This window comes from Leucopleurus acutus, assembly GCF_964270905.1.
Source record: "Leucopleurus acutus genome assembly, chromosome: 14".
Lineage (NCBI taxonomy): Eukaryota > Metazoa > Chordata > Mammalia > Artiodactyla > Delphinidae > Leucopleurus > Leucopleurus acutus.
Genome location: NC_139156.1, coordinates 30,327,148 through 30,339,552, shown reverse-complemented (window position 1 = coordinate 30,339,552; position 12,405 = coordinate 30,327,148).

Here is a 12,405-nt window from a genome sequence, read left to right as displayed (position 1 = left end):
AAAGTGGCTGGGGGAGCGGAGGAATGGGAGTTGTTTAATAGGTATGGAATTTCAGTTTGGGATGATGAAAACGTTCTGGAGATGGATTGTGGTGATGGCTGCACAACAATGTGAATGTACTTAATGCTACTGATCTGTACACTTAAAATGGCTAAAATGGTAAATTTTGTGCTATGTATAATTTATCACAATGAAAGAAGAAGCGCCAGTTGCCTGGAAAAAGGAAAAAAAAAAGACAGACAATAACAAGTGTTGGCAAAGATGTGGAGAAACTGGAGCCCTTATACATTGCTGATGGGAATGTGAAATACTGCAACAGTTTGGCAGTTCCTCCAAAAGTTAAACATGGCCTTAGCATATGACCCAGCAATTCCACTCCTGGGCATATAACCGAGAGAACTGAAAGCACATATCCATACAAACACTTGCGCAAAAATATTCATAGCAACATTATTCATAGCAGCCAAAAAATAGAAACAACCCAAATGTCCATCAACTGATGAATGAATAAACAAAATATGGTATATCCATACATGGAATGTTATTTAGCCTTAAAAAGGAACGAAGTACTGATACATGCTGCAACATGGATAAAACTTGAGAGCATTGTGCTCAATGGAAGAAGCCAGACACAAAAAGCCACGTGTTATATAATGCCATTTATATAAAATGTCCAGAATAGGCAAATCCATAGAGACAGGAAGTAGATTTCCAGGGGATGGGGGAAGGGAAGCAGGGCATGAGGAATGACTGCTTAATGGGTATAGGTTTTCTTTTTGGGGTGGTGGAAATGTTCTGGAATTAGTGGTGACAGTTGTAAAACACTGAATTGTGTGCTTTAAAAAGGTGACTTTGGGGCTTCCCTGGTGGCGCAGTGGTTGAGAGTCCGCCTGCTGATGCAGGGGACACGGGTTCGTGCCCCGGTCCGGCAAGATCCCACATGCCGCGGAGCGGCTGGGCCCCTGAGCCTGCACGTCCGGAGCCTGTGCTCAACAATGGGAGAGGCCGCAACAGTGAGAGGCCCTCGTACCGCAAAAAAAAAAAAAAAAAAGGTGACTTTGGGGAATTCCCTGGCGGTCCAGTGGTTAGGACACCGTGCTTTCAGTGTTGAGGGCCCAGGTTCAATCCCTGGTCTGGGAACTAAGATCTAACAAGCTGCAGGGTGAAGAAAGAAAGAAAAGAAAGGAAGAAAGGAAGAGAGGAAGAAAGAAGTAAAGAAAGAAGGAAAGAAGGAAAGAAAGAAGGAAGGAAAGAAAGAAGGAAAGAAGGAAGGAAAGAAAGAAGGAAGGAAAGAAGGAAGGAAAGAAAGAAAGGAAACAGTCTGGCAGTTTCTTATGAGGTTAAACATAAACTTAGCATATGACCCAGGAATTCCAATCCTAAGACTCTATCAAGAGACATGGAAACAAGTCCATAAAAAGGCTTGGGCCTGAATGTTCCTAGAAGCGTTAGTCATAATAACCCAAAGGTGGAAACAATCCAAATGGCTATCAACTGGTGAATGGATAAACACAATGTGTGTATACCCATACACTGGAATACTATTCAGCTATAAAAAGAAATGAACTACTGAATCATGCTAAAACATGGAGGAACCTCAAAAACACTATGTTAAGTCAAAGAAGAACTATGTTAAGCCAGATGCAAAACACTACATATGACTTGATTCCATTTATGTGAAATATCCAGAAGAAGCAAACTTACAGAGACAGAAAGCAGACCAGCCCGGGGCTGTGGATGGGAGCAGAGAGTAACAACAAAGGGGCACAAGGGAAGTGTTGGGGGTGATGGCAATGTTCTAAAACTGGAGGTTGGTGATAAATTATATTAAAAATCATAGAACTGGGGCTTCCCTGGTGGCGCAGTGGTTGAGAGTCCGCCTGCCGATGCAGAGGACACGGGTTCGTGCCCTGGTCCGGGAAGATCCCACATGCCGCGGAGCAGCTAGGCCCATGAGCCATGGCCGCTGAGCCTGCGCGTCCAGAGCCTGTGCTCCGCAACGGGAGAGGCCACAACAGTGAGAGGCCCGCGTACTGAAAAAAAAAAAAAAAATCATAGAACTGTACATTTACAGTGGGTGAATTTTATGGTATATAAATTATATATCAACAAAGCAGTTAAACGTTGCTTTAAGGAAATTTATTGTCAATAAAGGAAAACTCTAGAGCTGTGGTTCCCAGCCACACAGGGCTATTCAGCACTTGAAATGTAGCTAGTCTGAATTGAGATGTGCTGTTTAGTGTAAAATACACTCTGCATGGGCTTCCCTGGTGGCACAGTGGTTAAGAATCCGCCTGCCAATTCAGGGGACACGGGTTCGAGCCCTGGTCCAGGAAGGTCCCACATGCTGCAGAGCAACTAAGCCTGTGTGCCACAACTACTGAGCCTGCGCTCTAGAGCCCTCATGCCACAACTACTGAGCCCACGTGCCACAACTACTGAAGCCTGTGCACCTAGAGCCCATGCTCTGCAACAAGAGAAGCCACCACAATGAGAAGCCTGTGCACTGCAGCGAAGAGCAGCCCCTGCTCGCCACGATTGGAGAAAGCCTGCACGCAGCAACGAAGACCCAACGCAGCCAAAAAAAAAAACAAAAAAACAAAATACACACTGGATTTCATAGACTTAGCATCAATAACAGAATGTAAGCTATTCATTAATAATTGTTTACATTATTACATGTTAAATGATAATATTTGGATATATTAGGTTAAATAAAATATATTACTAAAATTAATTTCACCTTTTTTCTTTTTAAACGTGGCTACTAGAAAATTTTCATAGGTGACTTGCATTATATTTCTATTGGTCAGTGCTGCTCTAGAAGCAGGTCTAGCTTCAGATGAACCTTGATCTAGCAGCTTAAAAATGTCACTAAAGGCCTGATTTCTTTCCAGTTTGCTCTTCCATGGCGTTGGTTTCATCCTGTAGCTAGCTACTCTCAGTGTTGCAGCCAGCAACTCTTAGAGGGACATGCTTCTTCATCCAAGAGTAGAGAGTCTGGGTATCAGAATCTTTCCCAGAAGGTCTGGGATTCATGCATTGGACTGGCTTAGTTCACATGCTCACCCCTGGGTCAATCTTGTGGACAGGAGGAGAGACTCCATCGATAGTTCACATGCCCTACTCCTACAGCTGGTGATAGAGTCGACTTCTCCAGTATCACATTTTTACCAGAACTGAAATCAAGAATGTACGGAAGGGAAAAGAATGGAATGAATGCTGGGGAAGCAACCAAGAAATCTGCACATTGAGAAAGAGACCACAACAACACAGTGTGATGAGTGAAGTCATGGAGGTATAAACAGATTGCCTGTGGTCTGTTCTTACTATTGTTTCTTTTTCTTACTCATACCTTGTCTCCTAGTATGCAAGGTTATCATTGATTGAATACTGGACATTGTATTTGAAAAATTATTTATACAAATAATTTGGGAGCTAGGATGATGTCATCCTCCACATAGGATTTTTGTTTGTTTCTATCAAATTCCTGGGGACCCTAGGAGTCTGGAAACACCTTACTCCAAATTCTAGCCTCAAGATTCCCTGGGCCACCCAGACAACTTGATGGTAGTTTGCAAGTGTATGTGACATACCTTAGATTTATCCTTAGTCCCAGTTTGTAGTCCGTTAGGGTCCCAGCTTAAGGTGTATGTATAATTTATTTGGGTCTCCACTCTTGGTGATTCCTAAACTCAAACTTTTGTCTCCTTAACCTCATGAGGCCCCTAAAAGTGCATTTCAGCCTCACAACAGACTCTTTGTAATTTGCACCACCACGCATCCACCCAAACAAAAGTTTCCCTTTTGCTGGGCTCTCTGAGTCCTATCTACTCCTGAGGCTTGGTCAGGTAATTCCTCACTATACTGTTAGCTTTTTGTTACTTTTTAAAAGTTATGTCTTTTTACACCAAAGTGGGAAAGTGATGGTGTGATGAATTGGGAGATTGGGATTGACATATATACACTAATATGTATAAAATGGATAACTAATAAGAACCTGCTGTATATAAAAATAAAATTCAAAAAAAAGTTTTGTCTTTTTAAATGTTTCATCCTACTTCCTTTATTTTTAGCAATAAAGTACTTTTTAAAAATAAATTTACTTATTTAGGTCTTCGTTGCTGCGCATGGGCTTTCTTTAGTTGCAGCAAGGGGGGGGTTGCTACTCTTCGCTGCGGTGTGCGGGCTTCTCATTGCGGTGGCTTCTCTTGTGGAGCACCGGCTTTAGGAGCGCAGGTTCAGTAGTTGTGGCTCACAGGCACTAGAGCACAGGCTCAGTAGCTGTGGCACATGGGCTTAGCTGCTCCTCGGCATGTGGGGTCCTCCCGGACCAGGGCTCAAACCCACGTCCCCTGCATTGGCAAGTGGATTCTTAACCACTGCGCCCCCAGGGATGCCCCAATAAAGTACTTTTAAATTAAGGTATATACGTTGTTTTTTTCAGACATAATGATATTGCACACTTAGACTACAACATAGCATAAACATAACTTTTATGCACTGGGAAACCAAAAATTTCATGTTACTTCCCCCCACTCCCCTTTTTCTCTGACCCCACCGCATAGCTTGTGGGATCTCAGCTCCCCGACCAGGGATTGAACCCTGGCCCTTGGCAGTGAAAGCGTGGAGTCCTAACCGCAGGACAGCCAGGGAATTCCCCTGTGTTACTCCCTTTATTGTAGTAGTATTTGCTTTATTGTGGTGGTCTGGAACCAAACCTGAAATATCTCCAAGGTATGCCTATAATGTTCTTGACAGAGTTTGAAGTCAGGGTCATGCTAGTCTCATAAAATGGGTTGGGGGCTTCCCTGGTGGCGCAGTGGTTGAGAGTCCGCCTGCTGATGCAGAGGACACGTGTTCATGCCCGGTCTGGGAGGATCCCACATGCCGCGGAGCGGCTGGGCCCATGAGCCATGGCCGCTGAGCCTGCACGTCCGGAGCCTGTGCTCCGCAACGGGAGAGGCCACAATAGTGAGAGGCCCGCGTACGGCAAAAAAAAAAAAAAAGGGTTGGAACGTTCCCTTTTATCTACCGTATGAAGGAATTTGTGCAAGATTGATGTAGTTTTATTTTTAAATATTTGCTGGTGAAGCCATCTGGACCAGGAGTTTTCTTTGTGGAGTTCCAACTTTTTAAATAGTTATAAAGCTATTCAGAATTTTTTTTGCAATTCAAAATTTTTATAGATTATACTCCATTTAAAGTTATTATAAAACTGACCATATTCCCTGTGCTGTACAATATGTCCTTGTAGCTCATTTATCTTATACACAGCATCCTACTTTTTTTAGTTGAACGTCAGAGAATTTTGGACTGAATTGCTACAGAACTCCTCACCAATGACCTTCGTATTACTAAATCCAATAATCCTCACCTTACTTGAACTTTCAGCAGATTTGATGCAGCTAATAACCTCTTTTTCCTTGAAATGTTATCTTCACTTAGGATACCATGTTCTCCTGTTTTGTGTTTTATTTTGTTTTGTCTTGTTTTTTTCTACCTCACTGGCTGTTCTTATCTGCCCTTAATGTTGGAGTGTTCCAAGCTTAGCCTTAGATGTGTTTTCTCTATCTATACTCACCCACTTGTTGATATCCAGTTTATTTGCTTGAAAACAGACAGACACACACATGTTCCCAAATGAATACACCTACCCTGGGAGCTCTCCTCTGAGTTCCAGATTCATATATCTAGTTGCTCTAGCAGCTCCATCTCCATTTGGACGTCTAATAGCCATCTCAAACTCAATTGTCTAAAACTGAACTCCTGACTCTCCAGCTCCCAAATGCTTCATCTGTAGTCTTTCCCATCTCAGTTGATGGCCACTCCAGATCATGTGACCCCTATGTTCACCGTCTTCCAATGGCTCCCCTTTCCACTGCAAGGAAAATGTCAAAGTCCTTACAGTGGCATATAAGACACTACGCCAGCTCATCTCCCTTACTCTCAACTCCAACCACTTTTCTTTGAATAACCCGAGCACATGCCTACCTCAGGGCCTTTGCTCTTGCTACTTCCTCCATCTAGAGGAGTTAGCTAAAGCTTCAATTATTCAAGTCCTTAATCAATTTAAAGTTAATTGCCCAATTTAAAGTTGAAATCACCCCTCCTTCCCTTCCAATACTCCCTGTCCCCTTTTCTGCTTTATAATTCTCTGTAACACTTATCGCCAGCTAACACTTCAATTCCATATTTGTTTTTTGGGTTACCTCACTGAGGCTAGGAGTTCTCTTTGTTTTGTTCTTTGATGTATCCCTAGTGCCTAGGACAGTGCCAGACATATAGGGAGCAATGATAAAAAAAGGATTGAATGATGGAATGGATGAAATATGTCCAGGCCTCGTGGTCCAGAAAACAAGGGGCCCAGCTTCCCTCTACTGTGGCTGAAGATCCCTCCACGAACAGCACTGAACTTCATGTGGCAGTTTTCATACCACCTAGAGCCATTTCTCACCATCTCCACCACTGACGCCACCACTCCCCACCCCAGCGTAATGCACCGTCCCCTCTTGTCTGGATTGTTAACAGCAACTTCCCAGCAGGTCTGCTCATTTCCTCTTTTTTTAAAAAAATTTATTTTATTTTTGGCTGCGTTGGGTCTTTGTCACTGTGCGCGGGCTTTCTCTAGTTGCAGGGAGCAGGGCCTACGTTTTGTTGCAGTGCGTGGGCTGCTTATTGCGGTGGCTTCTCTTGTTGCGGAGCACATGCTCTAGGTGCGCGGGCTTTAGTAGTTGCGGCACGTGGGCTCAGTAGTTGTGGCTCTCAGGCTCTAGTGCGCAGGCTCAGTAGCTGCGGCGCACGGGCTTAGCTGCTCCCTGGCATGTGGGATCTTCCCGGACCAGGGCTCGAACCCATGTCTCCTGCATTGGCAGGCAGATTCTTAACCACTGCGCCACCAGGGAAGTCCCCGTGTGCTTTATATTTATTTTGTCTGTCCCCTCCTCAAAAACTTTGTGAAGGCAAAGTTCCTGTCTGCTTTGCGTACTACTGTATCTCCCACGCTTCCCAAAATGTTTTTGTAGAAGGAAGGAAGGAAGTCCTTTGTTCAGAGTAAATGCACAGTGCAGGTGTATGAAGAAAATGATGGAAAGGAAGAAAGAAAAGACTTGCAGGCTGACTCCACCCCTCCTTGAAAGGGTACAAGGAAGAGGAATGAATACCCAGCAAGCAGCGCTGCCCCACCCCACCCCACCCCACCCTTCCCGGCCCACCCAGCCCTCAAGAACGTCAGTCCTGGTACAGCTCCACCCTCCCCTCACCAAGTACAAAGAAACTTCCTCTGCAATTAGTTTTAGTCTGAGTTGCAGGGCTTTGGGGGTGAAGAGCCTGCAAGATGACTTATGGGAAGAACAGACTCTGGTGTCCCAATCGCACTCAGTGTTTTGAAATTCACAGCCAAGCCTCTTTGCAACACCGTGCTCACCCGGGGCTAAGCTACTTCTGTTTCGGGCAGTGTGGGCTTGAACTCTGGAGGCCTGGGTGCTCCCTAATGCCACCTGCTTAATGTTGCCTTTGGGGTCTCAGTTGTAAAGTGGGAATCACGACAGTAATCACCTTAATGTGAGGAGGCTTGTAACTGTCCTCTGTACTTGCACAGGAGATATGAATCTGGCAACTGGGGATCGGGTGTGACTATGTCCCTGTGTGAAGTCCCAAGGGAGGGGATCCATGTGATTCCCTCTAATGACCCTCCAGTGGAGAGGGAGGGGCTTTCTTCAAAACAAATACTAGATGTCAGCTTTGCTCGCTGATTACTACTTGTTTTGGAGGTGTACGCACCTACTCGGAAGGAGTTGAACTAGCTGCCGGAATGATTAAGGAAGGCATTTTTCAATAAGTATTATCACACAACGATCCAATCAATACAGGCATACAGGCGACCGTGTAAAGTGTAAAATCTGCTCGGGTAACACTGTGCCTCGTCATTTTTTTGAGCAAACTTACAACGGAGGGCTGGTCCCGGGGTTATTGGCTGTTATTCAGGCTCAGTTGCCTCAAGTCCAAGATCTACGGCATAGCAACCATTCTGGTGCAAAGCAAGACTTTTCAAGATCTTGTAAGACCTACAGAGGAGCCATAAGGACTGTATGGACTATTCCCGGCATGGTTCACAAATCCATCTGCCTGTAAGCGGCGCCTCAGGTCCTCTCTGAAATTCTGGCCTCAACTTGTATCAGCTCTGTAATTGGTACCTATGGACCTACAGGGTGACATCCCTGGAATCTGGAAATCAAGCTGCCCTCTAGAAGTCAAACCCTTCAGGTCCACACATGATGGACAGGATAAGTTATCTGCACAAGGCCCCAGAGGGAACGGGACACCTCCCTGCTTGGGCTTGGAAATGCGATCCAGGCATGCCTGCATGTGAAGAAAGCAGGAGCCAAATGAAATCTCAGAAAAGCTTCTGGACAGCAGGTAAGTGGCTCCAAAGAACCCAGAAGGTACCACAGACCTTAGGCCTGTTCTGCAACAGTAACCAGAACAGAGAGGGACCCAGTGGGCAAGATATATCCCATACACCAAGGACAGCCATCCTACCACAATGACATTACTAACATATCACTCACGTGATTCCCTTTGCCCAGGTTCATGCTCACTAAAGCCTCTGATTTTGACTTCCTTTGCAGGGGACCGCATGAATGGAGCAGTCACCATGACACCAAGTCTCTGGCCCTGTAGCACTTATATTTCTCATTACAAATTAATAAATGGCAAATTTGACTAGGCCTCTTGTGAGACTATTTTTTCTTCTCTGAACACGATCAACTCTGATTTCAGGTTTGCAAAGCTGATATCCAGACCTCACCCGGGGATGTGCACGCAGCCTGCACATGCGGTGGCAGGCCACCACACCTTCACCTACTCTCTTAATCAATACTTACAGACTACTGACCACAGCCCCAAATGGGAGAAAACCTTCCTGCACTGCAACCCTGGGCCTGGATGACTCAGCCAGCCTCTAACAACCTGGTAAATATATTGTTTCTTTCTTTTAAAAACATATTTATTTATTTTGGTTGCGCCGGGTCTCAGTTGCGGCATGGAGGATCTAGTTCCCCAACCAGGGGTCGAAACTAGGCCCCCTTCATTGGGAGCCTGGTAAATATTTCTAATGGCAGCAGTGACATTAAGCGCAATTTCAGGAAATGGCGAGCCAGCTTACACTGCCCCAAATCAGGGTGCTTTTCTGGAGCACAGTCATCTACCCAATCATAATAATGTATACCAAAAAACAGAACAAAGAGCTGTCATCATGTCATTTTCTAAATGTTGCTTTGCACATGATCCAGCATCTAGTGATGGCATTAAACTCCTGCATACATCAAGGAGCAACATACTTATGGACTCAAAGATCCTTTCTAAGTAAACTGAGCTACATCTACTGGGCAGATGTTTAAGCCAGGACATTGAAAACATGTTTATGGGGTTTATACATCAGTAGGTTAAAAATTTTGTGATAGCCAAGTGCAAATTTAGAATATAATCTTGTAATTTAAAACTCTATTTTTTATCCAAAAAAGCCCTGTGTATAGAAAAAGGAAACAGGGATGAAATATATAGGATTAACAGTGAGAATTTGGTGGAAGAATTCTAGCCCATTTTTCACTTTTCTGTTTTTTTTTCAAACGTTCTGTGAAACTTTATTTTTATTTATTTATGTTTTTGGCCATGCTGCGCGGCTTGTGGGATCTCAGTTCCATGACCATGGATTGAACCCAGGCCCTCAGCAGTGAAAGCGTGGAATCCTAACCACTGGACCGCCAGGGAATTCCCAAATCTTCGTTAATTTTAAGTAAAATACAGAATACATTCTAATTTTCTAAGTTACCTTTTGAAGAAACGTATGCAACCAAGATGAATGAAAACAGAGACTACTTAAACGTCTTAAGTAATTTTCCCACTTGTTGCAAACAACAGAGAAAACACAGGATCAAACATGTGGACTGAGGCAGGCTTGCAAATGAGCCAAAGACCTAATAAGACAGCCAATGCCAGGAATGAACTGTGGGGACAGCCACCATCAGGCCTGCTGACGCCATCTTGAGAAGCAACATTTCCCAAGAAGGGGGAGGGTTGGCTTAACCTGACCCACCTGTGTCCAGAAGTGTCATGATGATGGGCGACACGAGCAGATTGCCTTTGCAAATCCCCAGCATGATGCCAAATCCTCGGCCAGCACAAGAGTTGCTGTTTTGGTGCAGCCAGGGCGGGTATGCTTTGTCTTCCATTTCTGAGGATGGACCCCAGAAAAGAAAGCCTGAAGTCTCAGATTCTGACACTGTCAAAAGCATAACGAAATTAAAGTAGTAAATCTGGATCTTGTTGGAGGCTCTCCACCATTCTAGTTGCCCTGAAATCAAATGAGTCTTGCGCTGATGAATACGCCCAATTCCCCTCCATCCCACTGTAGAAACAAAAGCGGCACTGACTTTCCTAACAGATGTTTCAAGCACCTGCAAGTTTCTGGAGCAGATTAATTCTTGCCTTTGCATCAAGATAATTTGCATTTGAAACGTACTTCCCAGAGGATATGGAGTTCAACACATCACTAACACAAACCTTTCTAGGTCACCCGCCCCTCCCACCTTTGAAAGAAACAAAGCTCCTCGGAAAATACGCCATAATAAGCAAGTTGCTTCAAAATTTTAAGACATCGATCCTGGGCAGTTGGCTCCCACCCATACTTATTTTACATGAAGCTTCCTACTGCATGTGCTTACATTTCCTGAGAAAAGGAACAGGAAAGGGCTGGGCTAGCTTAACTTGACCTACCTTGTGTCCAGAAGTGTAACGACAGGGGGTCATGGTTGCACCACCTTTGCAAGTCTAATAGCCACCTCTTTTGACTTTTTTTTTTTTGACTTTTCTTGCTTGCTCTCAAATTTCAGACTTTCTGTGAACAAGGCATGTCAACAGCGCCACCTCTGGGCGGAGTGTGGTTCCTCTCAGCTTCCTAGCCCAAAATCAGCAGGAGAAAATGCCCTAATTTGGGGGCAACTGATCAAGTTGACTTGTGTCCCCTTAGAGGATGAGTGGAATGGTGCACAGGGCCTCCTGGGAGCCATTTCAAATGGGGAGATTTTGAGATAATAAAAATTACCAATCCAGTGCCGGGGACAAGCATACCTGGGGGTGCGGTTCTTTGCTTCTTGATTCCTGCCGGGAAAGCACACACAAGGGGTTCCCTGGGCTGATGGGACAAATGACCTTAGGAGCAATGGGAGCTCTGCACCAATCCCTTCTCTGCTCCAGACCAACAAAAGCTGGACAGCAGGAATCACATTGCTCTTTGTACCACAACTTGTCTGGGAAAAAAGAGAAAGTGAAGATCAGGAAGTTCGGTGATCAGGCTGCACTTGACACACAGAGGGGCTCAGTAAACAGTCCGTTGAATCAGTGAACAAAGCTGCTGGGAGGAACTTGTGCCCTGGGGCAGCCAGTGCTGCAGCTCTCAGCCGGCTGTCTCCCCTTTTTATTTTTATTTAAAAAAAAATTTATTTTTGGTTGCGTTGGGTTTTCGCTGCTGCACGCAGGCTTCCTCTAGTTGCGGTGAGCAGGGGCTACTCTTTGTTGCAGTGCACGGGCTTCTCACTGTGGTGGCTTCTCTTGCTGCGGAGCACGGGCTCTAGGCACGCGGGCTTCAGTAGTTGTGGTGCATGGGCTCAGTAATTGTGCTTGCAGGCTCTAGAGCCCAGGCTCAGTAGTTGTGGCGCACAGGCATGTGGGAGCTTCCCAGACCAGGGCTCGAACCCGTGTCCCCTGCACTGGCAGGCGGATTCTTAACCACTGCGCCACCAGGGATGTCCTGCCTCCCCTTTTTAGTCCGAGTTCCTGGTGCTCAACCACAGCTCCACAGACCAGCCCCAGAGCATTCGCTGCCCCTTCTGGTGCTACAAACATCACCTTCTAACTGGGACTGTGAAGTCAGGGAGACCTCCTGACACAGGTGGGTCAAGATCCAAAGGGCATAAAGAAGCTGTGGCACATATATACAATGGAATATTACTCAGCCATAAAAAGAAACGAAATTGAGTTATCTGTAGTGAGGTGGATGAACCCAGAGTCTGTCATACAAAGTGAAGTAAGTCAGAAAGAGAAAAACAAATACCGTATGCTAACACATATATATGGAATCTAAAAACAAAACAAAAAAATGGTTCTGAAGAACCTAGAGGCAGGACAGGAATAAAGACACAGATGTAGAGAATGGAATTGAGGACACCAGGAGGGGGAATCATAAGCTGGGATGAAGTGAGAGAGTGGCATGGACATATATACACTACCAAATGTAAAACCGATAGCTAGTGGGAAGCAGCCGCATAGCACAGGGAGATCAGCTCAGTGCTTTGTGACCACCTAGAGGGGTGGGATAGGGAGGCGGGGAGGGAGACGCAAGAGGGA